The following is an 18547-nucleotide window of genomic DNA, read 5'->3' on the forward strand; positions in this document are numbered from 1 at the left end:
AAGGTTTCAAATTATATATAAAGAGGCAAGATAGAGTGGATCATTGGAAAATATTCTAACTTTCTGCCATTAATTCTTATGTAGCTTTGAGAAAAATCTCTGTCCGTCTCTGTACTTTTGCTGAAAGGTAAGATTATTAGTTGACTTCAAAATGCATATTTCATATGCATTTCCTTTCCACAAGTCCATGGGAATTCTTTCCCATGAATTATTAGACTTGAAGCAGACTAGTGTTCCATCAAATTAATCTGATAATTGCCTCAATAATCTACACAGGTGTACCTGTGATACGCATGTGTGCATGTGTGTTAGTGTTAATATAATGTTGTGCGTTGTTGTGTGCATATATACAAATACAGAGTTGTGTGTAGAGCAATGTTTCCAAAACTGTAATGTAACCTGAAAAGTAGGGGAGTTCTAATGTTAAAACACTTTGAAAAGCTGGCTTCAAAAGGAAAAACAGGATTCTTTAACTATAGAATATGACAGTACTTGTAATAAGCTGGTGTGCCTGTGAGAGAGATATGGTTGCAGTTTTCAAATTTTATTTCATAATGGAAATTTCTTTGTAAAAAATAAGTTTGTAAGACTTTGTGTTCCACAGTATGCGCATTGGTAAATTGAGCTGTAAGAAATTTATTTTCTCAAGTGCATTTTTGGCCACCATTTTTGATCCAATTAACAGAGAGATAAGTTGGCCTAATGATCAACCAATCAGTAGACTTAATTAATAAAAGTAAAGTGAATAATGTTTTTCAAAGTAAACAAGAGCGTTGGTAAACAAATTGTGGTACATTCATACAATGGGATAACTTTAAGCAGTAAAAAGGAATGGACTACTAAAACTCAAAGTAGTATAGATCAATCTTCAAAATATTATTTCTGAGTTAAAGAAGCCAAACAAAAACTTTTTTTAAATACTTTTTTCTTAGTGATTGCTTAATGGCCTATCATACTCCCCTTAATTTATCAGAATGTACTTCAGGTGAGATATAGAAATGTGTTCCTTCATAGCGCTGATCCCTCTTCACCATTTTTGTGATATGATTGTTATACACATTGCATTTATATCCTACAAACCCAACAATACAATGTTATAATTATTGCTTTATATAAATGTATGTCTTTTAAAGGAGCTGAAAGGAGATAGGATAACATGTATATGTTTACAGTTTGTTATACTGTTCTTCTCATTTACCATCTCATTCTCTTCCTTGTTCTTGTAGATTCTAGTTACCATCTGATGCCATTTCCATACACCTTTGTTCCCACCTTTCCCTTTTTGTTTTGTTTTCATATAGAGTGCTTATATGTGGTATAGGCCCAACAATATAATTACACATATATAGTTTTATGGAATAGCTTTTTAAATTAGTTAAGAGAAGAAATAGCAATTATAATGCCTTCTATAATGACCTACAGCATTAACTTTACCAGTGCTCTTTGGATTCAAATGAATGTCTGAGGTGACTTGCTTTCTGAAGAACTCCTTTTGGTGTTTCTTTGAGGTGGCCCTGGTAGCAAAAAAAGTCTATGAGGTTTTGTTTATCTGGGAATGACTTTATATTATCTTTATTTTTGAAGGATAGCTTTTGGGAATTTAAGGTTCTTGGTTACAGAATTGTTTGTTTTTTCCTCTCTGAACTTTAAATACGTCATCCCACTGCCATGTGGCCTACATTATTTCTGATAAAATGTCAGAAATTTTTCTGATTGTGGTTTCCTTGTCTGTGATGCACTAGTTTCCTATTGCTGCTTTCAAGATTTTTTTCTTTTGGTCTTTGAATTTCAACATTTCTTACTGTGACATGTCTAGGTGGCAATGTCTTTGAGTTTATACTACATGAAGTTCATTGAGCTTCTTAAGTGTTGTTTAATATTTTTCTTCAAATTTAGGAAGTATTAGGACATTTATTTCATGAAACAGTCTTTCTTGTCCCTTTTTTCCCTCACCTTTTTTATGGTACTTCCATTATGTGTAGCCTGTTCTTCCTAATTGTATCCTATATTTCTGAATCTGTACTCATTTTCCCTTATTTTTCGTGTTTTTTAGATTTCATAATCTCTATCAAACTTTCTTTAATACAAATATATTGGGGCTTGTTTTATGACTAACATATATGGTTACTCCTGGAAGTATTCCATGTGCATTTGAGAAGAATGTGTATCCTGTTGTTGGGTGGATATGTGATTCTTTCTTGCTACATGTCAAATCTACTGCAGAGCCCCTCTCATGATTTTTTAATTTTAACACTGTACTTTTCCATTACAAAATTTTCATTTGATTCTTATATATCTCTTTATTGAGCTTCTATATTTTTTGAATCCTTGTCCTTGCACCTTCCTTTACTTTCCTAAACACGATTATCTTTGGTACTTTGAACACATCTATTGTAGTCTCTTGGAAGGCTTTGTGTTCTATATCTGATATCTCAGCTCTTTCAAAACCATTTTATGGTGCCCCTTTTTTCTCCTTTTGTATGAATAACACTTTCCTGTTTCTTTTCATATTTTGTTGGAAACTAAACATGCTAGATAATATATTGTAGCAACTCTGGATACTAATCTTCGTCCCAAGCTTGTTATTGTTGCCTTTTTTTTTTTTTTTTCAGTGACTTGGCTGAACTATTTTAGTGAAGTCTTTTCCCCTGCAGTGTGAAACCTCTGATACCACTCTGCATAGGGCAGAGCCTGTGATGAGAGGCTTTAGGAGGATTCCCTTTTACTATTTCTTTCCCTCATCTTTCTCTGACACTGACTGCCTCTGTGGGCATCACACCCAGTTTTTAGCCCTCACTAATTGTTGGCCAGTTGCTTTATTGTTTACAACAATGTGGTCGGGCATAATTTGCTCTCGGTCTGCTCTAATTAAACAGGATAGTTTTGCAGGGTTAGTTTTTGTTGTTGTTGTTTTTGTTTTGTTTTTAATTTTTATTGGAGTATAGTTGATTTACAGTGTTGTGTTAGTTTCAGGTGTACAGCAAAGTGAATCAGTTATACATAGAAATATATCCACTCTTTTTTAGATTCTTTCCCCATATAGGCCATTACAGAGTATTGAGTAGAGTTCCCTGTGCTATATAGTAGGTCTTTATTAGTTACCTATTTCATATATAGTAGTGTGTATATTGTCAGTCCCAATCTCCCAGTTGCAGGGATAGTTTTTGAGGCCAGTCTTTCAGTTTATTCTGACCCTTGTAGAGCTCTTTTTAAATGTCTATTTCTCTGGTTCTTTGATAGACTCCTAGTTAGTGTACGTTTTAGCTTGTTGCTCTCATAGGGCTACCAGCCTCCTCTTAATTACTTGTCATTAGAATCTCCATTTTGTTTTTTAATAGCATCCTTTGGTTTAAATGTCTCTGACCTCTTGGGGGCAGTTGCCTGGCATTTATTTGGTCTCATAACTAGGACTTGAGATATACTGGTAGCATCACTTTCCCAGGTAGAAATCACATCTCTTGACTCAGATCTGGGATAAGAGACTAGTATTCTTGACTCAACCTGCCCAGAGTAGAGCTTCCATCATGCTGAGCTGCAGGAAGTGGGGGGGGGGGGGGAGTGGAGGCTGAGAGTGGTTCAATGACATAGTAGTCTCTCACTGTTTTTACCTTGATTTAATAGTCTTACTTGGATAAGTGTTTTTTCATCTCCTGTATGTCTTTAGGACTATTTCCAGAGGTTTTAATTTTTTAAAAATATTTTTCACCAATTATTATTACTTCTTTGGTGAGCTCCTCACACCACCATTCAGAAAGTCAACTCTAAGAAAAATTAATATTTGTTGAGGAATTATGCTTCCAAGCATGGAGATAAGATCTTTCCACATATTATATCTTTTCATACTTACAATAATCTTAAGAAGTAGCTGGTAATATTATCCCCATTGTACATAGGGGAAGGCTAAACCCACAGATGTTTAGTCATTTTGCCTGAGATCCTTCAGGTGCTAAACCTCTGACTTAAACACAGACTAATCAATTCTAATACCCATGCTTTTTGCCCCATCATCACTGCTGCCTCCCATGCTTCACTACTCTGCATGAAGAGTTAATTCTAACAGAGAGAAAAGGGGGCATAACTAGCGGACATATTTAGTGCCAGGGTTTTTCCATGAATGGGTTGCTCACAACTGAAGTCTGTGAAATGCCTGTGCAGCAGGAATTTAACTTAGTGGCTACTGGGGAAGCCAAGCCAGCTGCTGGGAAATTGTGCCCTTGTTTAGAGAATCAGGTCCCTTTTTTATTCCTGCCAGAAGTCTTTGGGATTTCTATATTCTGATTTGATTATACATTCAATGTATAATTGCAATACAAGATTGAAAATGCTGTTTACAATGTAATTCTAAAGTAGTTTATACTCTTGCATAGTTGAAATGGCTTGCTTGAAATAGCTCACCACACCCAAATATGCTTACTTAGCTAAGCAGGAGGACTTCCAAATCCATTCTTTACAAAATGTTACAGCAACTAGGTGAACTATACCTTGTTGCTGGCTGAGATTTTCTGAACTAGTGTATTTGTATTAAAGTTTTTCAGTTTAAGGTGATCAGTCCTTCCTGTTCATTAGTATAATATTGTAGGGAGGTGCATCTATAACTTTATTATTGAAAACCATTCCTTGATTGAAGACAATTGTGAAAATATGTCAACATTTTAAAGAGTTTTCCAAATGCAAATTTTAATTTTCATTCCTCAAGACAACACCAATAGTTGATATTGCCAATATAATGTTTATGATCTTTGCAGGGATGAATTCTCCAAATTTTTTCAAGGCATACTTTGTGGAAATAAATGATATGAACATTCTGTAGTCTCCTCTAATTTTCTTTCTCTTCAGGATTAATTTCTATGAAGTTTCAGTTTCTTAGCTTTAATCAGAAAATATTTCTTGGTCACCTAAAATTAAAAACCAGGCTAAGAACTGGGGAAAATATGGAAAAATTGAAAAGCATGGACTCTATCCACCAGATCACTAAGGTATGTTATTTGTGAAGATGACATACATGAAAGAAGTAGAAAATGTTCAAATTCTAGCACTAACATGTACTAGTGATAGGACTTTCAGAAAATTATTTAACCCTTATGGGTCTCAGATTCTTCATCAATAAAATGAGCTTCATTAACATTTATTTTGAAAATTTTTATGAAGTTGCAATCAGACAATTTATGTAAAAGCTAGCACTATCTGACACAGAGTAGAACTTATATTTGCTAGTGATGATGGTGATAGTGATTATATATGTGTATACACACATATATATGTAATAATCATCTTTATGTATCTACTTTATCATATAAAAAGAAAAAATAAATGCTATACATTTTCAATGTCAAATTAAAAACAATTTTTTAGCTAATTTCAGGTTCTAAGTATTTCAATATACTTATGCATAAAATATTAATGACAAGTTTAAATATTTTAAGCTTACCAAATAACTAATACTATTCACGACTGAAAAGTCTGATGAGTATAACTCATTGCATCCAATTTTTTTTTTTTTTTTTTTTTTTTTTGCGGTACGTGGGCCTCTCCCGTTGCAGAGCACAGTCTCCGGATGCGCAGACCCAGCGGCCATGGCTCACGGGCCTAGCCGCTCCGTGGCATGTGGGATCTTCCCGGACCGGGGCACGAACCCGCATCCCCTGCATCGGCAGGCGGACTCTCAACCACTGCGCCACCAGGGAAGCCCCATCCAATTTAATTTACCAAGTTAACCAGGAGTTAATCTGATTGCATAACTGAATGTCTGAGGAATGACTATGCAAAAGGATGGAATAGGTCTTTTGATATTCAGCAAGATGGAAAAATCACAAGAGATAAAGAATGACACTAGAGTAGAAGTTTGGTTTCAGAGAGCCTCAGACTTAAATGTGGACTCTAATAACTTCTAGCTCTCTGACGTAGATAAATAATGAAACTTCTTTCTTCCTAGTTTCCTCCTCTTGCAAAAGCCATATGGTATACAAAATGCTTGCACAGAATCTGGAAGAAAATAATTGCTCAAAAATGTAAATTATTGTTCTTTTTATCTATTTTTTAAATTATTAATTGAATTGAAATTTGGCTTGCATTTCTGACCATGAAGCATCAGTCAAAAGAAATTCCTGGGTCTAATATGTTCAAGAGCTCAGGTCAGTGATAGATGGGCACAAAAACTGGATTAGTTACTAAAGAGGATGCCCTCATGAAACATCCAATGAATTGATACCATGACAGATGCCTGGGCCACAGAAACTGTGAGATAATAATTTAGTGTTGTTTTAAGCCACTAAGTTCATGGTAATTTGTTATTCAGCAATAGAAAATCAATACAAAGCTTAAGACAAAAGAAGTGCAGATGTGCTATATTGAGCTTCAAGTTTAAAGGCCTGAATAGGTGCAAAGGTACAATAACTGAGCATTTATATGCACATCATACATTTTTAATTAGAACATGATGCACCTCTTATACAGCTAATAAACCAAGACATCCAAGATGTATATACGTGTGAAATAGGCTTGACTTCTACCCTTCAAGGAGCTAGCTAACAAGTTAGTGGATAGGACAGACATGTTCATAAATTTAAAAATACAAGAAGTAGGGCTTCCCTGGTGGCACAGTGGTTGAGAGTCCGTCTGCTGATGCAGGGGACACAGGTTCGTGCCCCAGTCTGGGAAGATCCCGCATGCCGTGGAGCAGCTAGGCCCGTGAGCCATGGCCGCTGAGCCTGCGCATCCAGAGCCTGTGCTCTGCAACGGGAGAGGCCACAACAGTGAGAGGCCCACGTACTGCAAAAAAAAAAAAAAAATACAAGAAGTGAACAATAAAGGTGGGACAAAAAATGTTGACTGTGTGATAAGAATGGAAGGCTCCATTTTCCCAGCTCCCATTTGATTTTCAAACCTGACTTCAGAAACATTGCAACTATTAGAAGCTCCTCTTTTGGGCTTTTACCTTGATTTCAGCAGAAACCACTTACATCACATTTCAATTTGTGAACAACAAAGCATATCTTTGTTCTAATGTTTTAGATTTTCTCCAGCAAATTTATTATTGGTCTGAAATGTCAAGAGTAATAGACTGCTTCACCAACCCTTTTGGCTTACATCAAGAGCCCAAATGCAACAGAATCTGATGTCACAGTAAAAATTATGTAAATAATACTGAAAAATCAGCACCCATAGAAAAATAATATACACAGTCATATGTAGAGGATGCTGCTCCAATTTCTGAAACCCCTTTTTTATTCTCATCATTTTCAGTGGAATCTAATTATGATGTCCTTGAATAATAGGCATTCTCAGAAGATGGGTGGAAAAGGCAATAAAAAACCTGCGCTGCACTAATGGATGTTAGTTCAGTTCATGTTTAAACCCCCAGCTCTCCCCCACCACCATTAATTTCCAAATCCCAGAGCTGCAGTAATTTATGATGATTACTCAATAATTTACTTCTGCTTTCCCATTCCTTAACTTACTGTTTCTCCCTCCTAACTTCACTTACCAGGGTAAAGGCTAACAGCCCTGCAGGAGTGTGTGCACTTAATGGGAATAAGTTGCCAATCCTATTGGGTTCTTTACATAAAAAGCTGAGATTTTCATGCTAGAAAAAAAAGGAGCAACTCACTTGGAAATTCTCATTTCGAAATAGGTTATGATATGGAAGAGGCAAACATCAATTATATTTTTAACTCTTTGTGAATAGAAGGTCAAGTCCATTCATGCATTCATTCATTCAAATGTCCATCCATTTATACATAAATCATCTGCTGAGGACCAACTCTGCTAAGTGTTGAGAATAGAAATATGACTAATATATGTTTCCGGTCATAAGGCAGTCTCAGTTAAGAGGAGAGAATTATGCACCCAAACCCCTTAGGACCAAAATGACAGAAGCTGTAAGGGATTTGAAGGCATAGGAGACGTATACCTGATTCAGGCTTAGAATGGAAAAGAGGGTTGTTTTGTGTAGAAAATGCTCAATGGGAGCTTTTTTGTGCTTGCCTGCTCTGACAATACAGGACCATTAGAATGGATTTCCGGGGAACTGAGGACACAGTTATTTTGCAGGCATGGAAGCTTTATGTGCTCTCTGTGTGAAACAGTGACTAGAAAGAACTGGGCAGATGACTGGCTTCAATGATGGAGGGTCAAATAAGCAATGGATGTAGGCTCTTAATTACACACATACAACATTTAGAATGGGGAAGAAACTCACCCCAAAAGGAAGAAAAGATGCTCAGCTTGGTCTTGGACATAGGCTGTCCTCTCCAGAGGGTGTTACCTGACTCAACTTGGAGTAAACAGGAGATGAGTTACTAAAATAGAAAGCAGTTTGAGTTGGGTTGTTTGAATAAAATAATAAACAATATGGAATATTTGAGTTTTAATACAAAGAGAATTAATTCTGGCGTACACCAAAGGATGAACAGGGAGAGGAGGGCTAGTTCATCGAAATTATGAGGCACTCAACTCACTCCAAGTAAACATATAATCTAAGCTAAAAACAGTGTTCTGCTTAGGCAAATACAGCTTTAAATGTAAATTCCCTTTTTTAAGCATAAGCTCTTTGTATATTAAAAAAATATCAAGGGGGAGACCTTCAAGATGGGGGAAGAGTAAGAGGTGGAGATCACCTTCCTCCCCACAGATATATCAGAAATATACCTACATGTGGAACAACTCCTACAGAACACCTCCTGAACGCTGGCAGAAGACCTCAGACCTCACAAAAGGCAAGAAACTCCCCAAGTACCTGGGGAGGGCAAAAGAAAAAAGAAAAAACAGAGACAAAAGAATAGGGATGGGACCTGCACCTCTGAGAGGGAGCTGTGAAGGAGGAAAGGTTTCCACATACTAGGAAGCCCCTTCACTGGCAGAGACAGGGTTGATGGAGGGGGAAGCTTCAGAGCCATGGAGGAGAGCACAGCAACAGAGGTGCAGAGGACAAAGTGGAGAGATTCCTGCACAGAGGATCGGTGTTGACCAGTGCTTACCAGCCTGAGAGGCTTGTCTGCTCACCCGCTGGGACCGGTGGGGGCTGAGAACTGAGGCTCGGGCTTCGGAGGTCAGATCCCAGGAAGAGGACTGGGGTTGACTGCGTGAACACAACCTGAAGGGGGCTAGTGTGCCACAGCTAGCCTGAAGGGGGCTAGTGTGCCACAGCTAGCCTGAAGGGGGCTAGTGTGCCACAGCTAGCTGGAAGGGAGTCCGGGAAAAGTCTGGACCTGCCTAAGAGGCAAGAGACCATTGTTTCAGGGTGCTCAAGGAGAGGGGATTCAGAGCACCACCTAACCAAGTTCCAGAGACCAGTGTGAGCTGGGGCTAACAGCGTGGACACCAGAGACAGGCATGAAATGCTAAGGCTGCTGCTGCAGCCACCAAGAAGCCTGTGTGCAAGCACAGGTCACTATCCATACCTCCCCATTTGGGAGCCTGTGCAGCCTGCCACTGCCAGGGTCCTATGATCCAGGGACAACTTCCCCGGGAGAACACATGGCGCACCTCAGGCTGGTGCAACGTCACACCGGCCTCTACAGCCACAGGCTCACCCCACATTCCGTACCCTTCCCTCCCCTCCCCCCGGCCTGAGTGAGCCAGAGCCCCCTAATCAGCTGCTCCTTTAACCCTGTCCTGTCTGAGAGAAGAACAGATGCCCTCAGGCGACCTACACACAGAGGCAAGGCCAAATCCAAAGCTAAACCCCAGGAGCTGTGTGAAAAAAGAAGAGAAAGGGAAATCTCTCCCAGCAGCCTCAGAAGCAGCAGATTAAGTCCCCACAATCAACCTGATGTACCTTGCATCTATGGAACACCTGAATACACAATGAATCATCCCAAAATTGAGGCAGTGGAATTTGGGAGCAGGATATATATATTTTTTTCCTTTTTCTCTTTTTGTGAGTGTGTATGTATATGCTTCTGTGTGTCTTTGTCTGTGTAGCTTTGCTTTTACCATTTGTCCTAGGGTTCTATCTGTTTTGTTTTGTTTTGTTTGCTTGTTTGTTTTTCCATAGTATAGTTTTTAGCACTTGTTATTATTGGTGGATTTGTTTTCTGGTTTTGTTGCTCTCATTTCTTTCTTGCTTCCTTTTTCTATTACTTTTTAACTTATTTTTATTTTTAATAATTATTTTTTATTTTAATAACTTTACTTTATTTTACTTTATTTTATTTTTTTTCATTCTTTCTTTTTTTCTCCCTTACCTTCTGAGCTGTGTGGCTGACAGGGTCTTCATGCTCCAGCCAGGTGTCAGGCCTGTGCCTCCAAGGTGGGAGAGCCAAGTTCAAGACATTGGTCCACCAGAGACCTCCCTGATCCATGTAATATCAAACAGAGAAAACTCTCTCAGAGATCTCCATCTCAACATTAAGACCCAGCTCCACTCAACGACCAGCAAGCTACAGTGCTGGACACCCTATGCCAAACAACTAGTAGGACAGGAATACAATCCCAACAATTAGCAGAGAGGCTGCCTAAAATCATAATAAGGTCACAGACAGCCCAAAACACATCACTGGATGTGGTCCTGCCCACCAGAAAGACAAGATCCAGCCTCACCCATCAGAACACAGGCATTAGTCCTCTCTGCCAAAGAGCCTACACAACCCACTGAGCAAAACTTAGCCACTGGGGGCAGACACAAAAAACAATGGGAACTATGATACTGTAACCTGCGAAAAAGAGACCCCAAACACTGTAAATTAAGCAAGATGGGAAGACAGAGAAACACACAGCAAATGAAGGAGCAAGGTAAAAACCCACCAGACCAAACAAATGAGGAAATAGGCAGTCTACATGAAAAAGAATTCAGAGTAATGATAGTAAAGATGAAACAAATGTTGGAAATAAAATGGAAGAAATACAAGAAACATTTAAGAAGGACCTAGAAGAACTAAGGAGCAAACAAACAATGATGAACAACACAATAAATGAAATTAAAAATTCTCTAGAAGGAATCAATAGCAGAAAAACTGAGGCAGAAGAACGGATAAGTGACCTGTAAGATTAAACAGTGGAAATAACTACCTCAGTGCAGAATAAAGAAAAAAAGGAGGAAAAGAATTGAGAAGAGTATCAGAGACATCTGGGACAACATTAAGCACAACAATATTCTAATTATAGGGGCCCCAGAAGAAGGAGAGAAAAAGAAATAGACTGAGAAAATATTGGAAGAAATTATAGTTGAAAACTTCCCTAATATGGAAAAGGAAATAGTTAATCAAGTCCAGGAAGTGCAGAGAGTCCCATACAGGATAAATCCAAGGAGAAACATGCCAAGAGACATATTACTCAAACTATCAAAAATTAAATACAAAGAAAAAGTATTAAAACAGCAAGGGAAAAATAACAAATAACATCTAAAGAAATCCCCATAAGGTTAACAGCTGGTCTTTCAGCAGAAACTCTGCAAGCCAGAAGGGAGTGGCAGGACATATTGAAAGTGATGAAAGGGAAAAGCCTGCAACAAACATTACCCTACCCAGCAAGGACCTCATTCAAATTTGATGGAGAAATTAAAACCTTTGGACAAGCAAAAGGTAAGGAATTCAGCATGCCAAACTAGCTTTACAACAAATACTAACTGAACTTCTCCAGGCAGGAAACACAAGAGAAGGAAAAGACCTACAATAACAAACCCAAAACAATTAAGAAAATGGGAATAGGAACATACATATCGATAATTACCTTAAATGTAAATGGATTAAATGCTCCAATCAAAAGACATAGACTGGCTGAATGGATACAAAAACAAAACCCGTATATATGCTGTCTACAAAAGACCCACTTCAGACCTAGGGACATATACAGACTGAAAGTGAGGTGATGGAAAATGATATTCCATGCAAATGGAAATCAAAAGAAAGCTGGAGTAGCAATTCTCATATCAGACAAAATCGACTTTAAAATAAAGACTATTACAAGAGGCAAAGAAGGACACTACATAATGACCAAGGGATCAATCCAAGAAGAAGATATAACAATTATAAATATTTATGCCACCAACATAAGAACACCTCAATACATAAGGCAAATGCTAACAACCATAAAAGGGGAAATTGACAGTAACACAATCATTGTAGGGATTTAACACCCCACTTTCACCAATGGACAGATCATCCAAAATGAAAATAATTAAGGAAACACAAGCTTTAAATGATACATTAAACAAGATGGATTTAATTGCTATTTATAGGACATTTCATCCAAAAACAACAGAATACACTTTCTTCTCAAGTGCTCCTGGAACATTCTGCAGGATAAATCATATTTTGGCTCACAAATCAAGCCTTGGTAAATTTAAGAAAATTGAACCCGTGTCAGGTATCTTTTCCGGCAACAACGCTATGAGACTAGATAGCAATTACAGGAAAAAATCTGTAAAAAAAACAAACACATGGAGACTAAACAATACACTACTTAATAACCAAGAGATCTCTGAAGAAATCAAAGAGGAAATTTAAAAATACCTAGAAACAAATGACAATGAAAACACGATGACCCAAAACATGGGATGCAGCAAAAGCAGTTCTAAGAGGGAAGTTTATAGTAGTACAATCCTACCTCAAGAAACAAGAAAAATCTCAAATAAACAACATAACCTTACACCTAAAGCAATTAGAGAAAGAAGAACAAAAAAAACCCAAGTTAGCAGAAGGAAAGAAATAATAAAGTCAGATCAGAAATAAATGAAAAAGAAATGAAGGAAACGACAGCAAAGATCAATAAAACTAAAAGCTGGTTCTTTGAGAAGATAAACAAAATTGATAAGCCATTAGCCAGATTCATCAAGCAAGAAAGGGAGAAGACTCAAATCAATAGAATTAGAAATGCGAAAGAAGTAACAACTGACACTGCAGAAATACAAAGGATCATGAGAGATTACTACAAGCAACTATATGCAAATAAATGGACAACCTGGAAGAAATGGAGAAATTCTCAGAAAAGCACAACCTTCTGAGACTGAACCAGGACAAAATAGAAAATATAAACAGACCACTCATAAGCACTGAAATTGAGACTGTGATTAAAAATCTTCCAACAAACAAAAGCCCAGGACCAGATGGCTTCACAGGTGAATTCTGTCAAATATTTATAGAGAGGCTAACAGCTGCCCTTCTCAAACTCTTCCAAAATATAGCAGAGGGAGGAAAACTCCCAAACTCATCTATGAGACCATCATCACCCTGATACCAAAACCAGACAAAGATGTCACAAAGGAAGAAAACTACAGGCCAGTGTCACTGATGAACATAGATGCAAAATCCTCAACATAATACTAGCCAACAGAATCCAACAGCACATTAAAAGGATCATACATCATGATCAAGTGGGATTTATCCCAGGGATGCAATGATTCTTCAATATATGCAAATTAATCAATATGATACACCAGATTAACAATTTGAAGGAGAAAAACCATATGATCATCTCAATAGATGCAGAAAAAGCTTTTGACAAAATTCAACACCCTTTTATGATAAAAACCCTCCAGGAAGTAGGCATAGAGTGAACTTAACTCAACATAATAAAGCCCGTATATGACAAACCCACAGCCAAGATCATTCTCAATGGTGAAAAACTGAAACCATTTCCACTAAGATCAGGAACAAGACAAGGTTGCGCACTCTCACCACAATTATTCAACATAGTTTTGGAAGTTTTAGCCACAACAATCAGAGAAGAAGAAATAAAAGGAATCCAAATCAGAAAAGAAGACCTAAAGCTGTCACTGTTTGCAGATGACATGCTACTTACTATACACAGAGTATCCTAACAATGCTACCAGAACACTACAAGAGCCAATCAATGAATTGGGTAAAGTAGCAGGATACAAAATTAATGAACAGAAATCTCTTGCATACCTATACACTAATGATGAAAAATCTGAAACATAAATTAAGGAAACACTCCCATTTACCATTGCATCAAAAAGAATAAAATACCTAGGGATAAAGCTAACTAAGGAGGCAAAATATCTGTATGCAGAAAACTATAAGACACTGATGAAAGAAATTAAAGATGATACAAACAGATGGAGACATATACCGTGATCTTGGATTGGAAGAATCAACATTGTGAAAATGACTATAATACCCAAAGCAATCTACAGATTCAATGCAATCCCTATCAAACTACCAATGGCATTTTTTACAGAACTGGAACAAAAAATTTCACAATTTGTATGGAAACAAAAAAGACCCCGAATAGCCCCCCAATCTTGAGAAAGGAAAACGGAGCTGGAAATAATCAGGCTCCCAGACTTCAGAGTATACTACAAAGCTACAGTAATCAAGACAGAATGGTACTGGCACAAAAACAGAAATATAGATCGATGACACAGGATAGAAAGTCCAGAGATAAACCCACGCACATATTGTCATCTTATTTTTGATAAAGGAGGCAAGAATATACAATGGAGAAAAGACAGCCTCTTCAATAATTGGTGCTGGGAAAACTGGACAGCTATATGTAAAAGAATGAAATTAGGACACTCCCTAACACCATACACAAAAAATAAACTTAAAATGGATTAAAGACCTAAATGTAAGGCCGGACACTATAAAACTCTTAGAGGAAAACACAGGTAGAACACTCTATGACATAAATCTCAGCAAGATCCTTTTTGACCCACCTCCTAGAGAAAAGGAAATAAAAAGAAAAATAAACAAATGGGACCTAATGAAACTTCAAAGCTTTTGCACAGCAGAGGAAATCTTAAACAAGACAAAAAGACAACCCTCAGAAGGGGAGAAAATATTTGCAAATGAAGCAACTGACAAAGGTTTAATCTCCGAAGTTAACAAGCAACTCATGCAGCTCAATAACAAAAAAACAAATAACCCAATCCAAAAATGGGCAGAAGAACTAAATAGACATTTCTCCAAAGAAGATATACAGATTGCTAACAAACACATGAAAGAATGCTCAACCTCATTAATCATTAGAGAAATGCAAATCAAAACTACAATGAGATATCATCTCACACCGGTCAGATTGGCCATCATCAAAAACTCTAGAAACAATAAATGCTGGAGAGGGTGTGGAGAAAAGGGAACCCTCTTGCACTGCTGGTGGGAATGTAAATTGATACAGCCGCTATGGAGAACAGTATGGAGGTTCCTTAAAAAACTACAAATAGAACTACCATACGACCCAGCAATCCCACTACTGGGAATATACCCTGAGAAAACTATAATTCAGAAAGACTCATGTACCAAAATGTTCATTGCAGCTCTATTTACAATAGCCAGGACATGGAAGCAACCTAAGTGTCCATCAACAGATGAATGGATAAAGAAGATGTGGCACATATATACAATGGAATATTACTCAGCCATAAAAAGAAATGAAACTGAGTTATTTATAATGAGGTGGATGGACCTGGAGTCTGTCATACAGAGTGAAGTAAGTCAGAAGGAGAAAAACAAATACCGTATGCTAACACATATATATGGACTCTAAGGGAAAAAAATGTCATGAAGAGGTTAGTGGTAGGACGGGAATAAAACACAGACTTACTCGAGCATGGACTTGAGGATATGGGGAGGGGGAGGGGTGGGCTGTGACGAAGTGGGGGAGTGGCAGGGACATATATACACTATCAAATGTAAATTAGATAGCTGGTGGGAAGCTGCTGCATAGCACAGGGAGAACACCTCTGTGCTGTGTGACCGCCTGGGGGGGTGGGATAGGGAGGGTGGGAGAGAGGGTGATGCAAGAGGGAGGAGATGTGGGAGCATGTGTGTATGTATAACTGATTTAGTTTGTTGTAGAGGGAAAACAAACACACTATTGTAAAACAATTATACTCCAATAAAGATGTTAAAAAAAAAAAAAAAATTCCATTAGAGTGTAGCATAGTAGCAAGGATAGACTTTGGAATCAGAAAGTCTTGATAAGAAGTACAAGCCCTGTCAATTCCTAGCTATGCAATCTTAAACTGGTTATTTAACCTCTCTGTGTCTCAGTATACTCATCAATAAAAAATAAAATAAAATAAAATAAATAAAAAAAAAAAAACTACAATGAGGTATCACTTCACACCGGTCAGAATGGCCATCATCAAAAAATCTATAAACAATAAATGCTGGAGTGGGTGTGGAGAAAAGGGAACCCTCTTGCACTGTTGGTGGGAATGTAAATTGATGCAGCCACTGTGGAGAACAGTATGGAGATTCCTTAAAAAACTAAAAGTAGAACAACCATACAACCCAGCAATCTCACTACTACGCATATACCCTGAGAAAACTATAATTCAAATAGTGTCATGTACCACAATGTTCATGGCAGCTCTATTTACAATAGCCAGGACATGGAAGCAACCTAAGTGTCCATCTACAGAAGAATGGATAAAGAAGATGTGGCACATATATACAATGGAATATTACTCAGCCATAAAAAGAAACGAAATTGATGTATTTGTGTTGAGGTGACTGGACTTAGAGTCTGTCATACAGAGTGAAGTAAGTCAGAAAGCGCAAAACAAATACCATATACTAACACATATATCTGGAATCTAAAAAAAAAGAAAATGGTCTGAAGAACCTAGGGGCAGGACAGGAATAAAGACACAGATGTTGAGAATGGACTTGAGGACACGGGCAAGGGGAAGGGTAAGCTGGGACGAAGTGAGAGAGTGGCATGGACATATATACACTACCAAATGTAAAATAGATAGCTAGTGAGAAGCAGCCGCATATCACAGGGAGATCAGCTCGGTGCTTTGTGACCACCTAGAGGGGTGGGATAGGGAAGGTGGGAGGGAGATACAAGAGGGAGGAGATATGGGGATATATGTATATATATAGCTGATTCACTTTGTTATAAAGCAGAAACTAACACACTACTGTAAAGCAATTATACTCGTATAAAGACGTTTTAAAAAAATTTTTTAATAAATAAATTTAAAAAACTAAAATACAGGGCTTATAATAAAAAATAATAATAAAATCACTTTTAAGGTTATTAATTTTACTCTGAGTATAGCTTCAAATGTATATAATAAGTTCTAAGAAGAGTTCTAAATTTTAATTATTTTCTAATTCGTCTATAATGGTAATTTTTGCTTTTCCATTTGATTCCTTCTTTACTTAGGAGATTGCATTTTTATTCCAAATGACTGGGTGGTTTTAATTAAGTTTTTGTTAGCTATCAGTTTCTGTTTTATTATATTCTGGAAAAGAGACTTATACCGTTGTTTCTTTGGGGAATTTAGTTTTTTGGTGGTCTGGTATGTGGTCAGTTAGTTTAGATTATTAAATGCATTATTAAAATTCAAAAAAAAAAAACCGAGATCATTAACTTTCTGTTCCTCAGTGTACAGTCTCTTGAACATACTAAGGTAACACCAGGCTAAGAGGCCCAGTAGTCCCTTGGTAGGGCCAGAGTGATTGTAATACTTAAAGCAACCCTCAGATAGTTAAACATCTACCTGTATACTACCAATGTTGCCCTACTGATATAAGAGAAAGGGGAATACAATGAAATTAATGATAATCATTAGGGCTATTTGGTTCAGAAAGAGGAGGCATTAAAACATGAATTCTAAAAAAAGTCTTTGGTGGCTAGACTGGACTCAGTCAAATCAGGCTGCCCACAGACTAATTCACACGAGGTATGTCTTAGGTTATGTTTCCTAGAAAAGCCTGAGATAGGCATTCTGTTGCAAATGATTCTTTTGTACAAGCAGGTGCTTTTAGGAGAAAACTCTAAGGAAGTCAAGGTGAGAGAAGAAGATGAGCAAAATGGGGGCTGTACTGAAATTTAGCTTCTCTCGGCCCCCATCAGAGAAAACTGGAGCATCAACAGTACTACAGAGGTAGATCCCACACTGAGGTTAAGGGGTTGAGCTTTTTATCCTCACATCATTCAATGACTAAATGCCACTCCCATGGGACAGCTTAATCTCTGGGCTATTTCTATATGAGGCAGTTCCTGTTGGCCTCATGCACAGCTGTGAGTCATTAACTGCTGGAGGTTGGGTGCACTGGAGTAGGAAAGGAGATGTAGGTGGGCATCAACAGCACCTACTACTATAAATATATAACAGACTTTAGTGATTATGACTTTAAGCACCTTGGAGTTCTGGTGCTACTCTGCTTCCATCTCATTGGCCTCTAGGAATTACAACCTTAGCAAGCATGAGACAGTGTCAAAATTAAGTCTTGGTCACTCACTCCTTGGAAACTCCTTTACTTGGCTTGTTTAGTGAAGCTGTAAGAACTGCCAAAAATATTAGCATCATTTGTAGAAAGAAAAAGGCAACACGTTCAAACAGCACAGTAAAATCCTTCTAACCACATCAAGCTGGGTGACTGGGATGTACTGAGCTTCTTACAGAACTGCTTGAATCTTAAATGTTAGAGAAACCAGATTTCAATCATGATATCATTTACAGGGAGATTCTTAGCCAGTCTGCCATCGTGAGCTAGAAAACCTGGGTTACAATTGTCAAAAAAAAAAAAAAGTGTGGAAAGATTATCAAATTATTCTACAAAGATTTCAAGCATTTTAGACGTTTATTTATTACAAATTAATGTGCTAAATTGTGCATTGTTTTAGTCTT

The sequence above is a fragment of the Kogia breviceps genome, chromosome 7 (genome assembly GCF_026419965.1).
Source record: "Kogia breviceps isolate mKogBre1 chromosome 7, mKogBre1 haplotype 1, whole genome shotgun sequence".
Lineage (NCBI taxonomy): Eukaryota > Metazoa > Chordata > Mammalia > Artiodactyla > Physeteridae > Kogia > Kogia breviceps.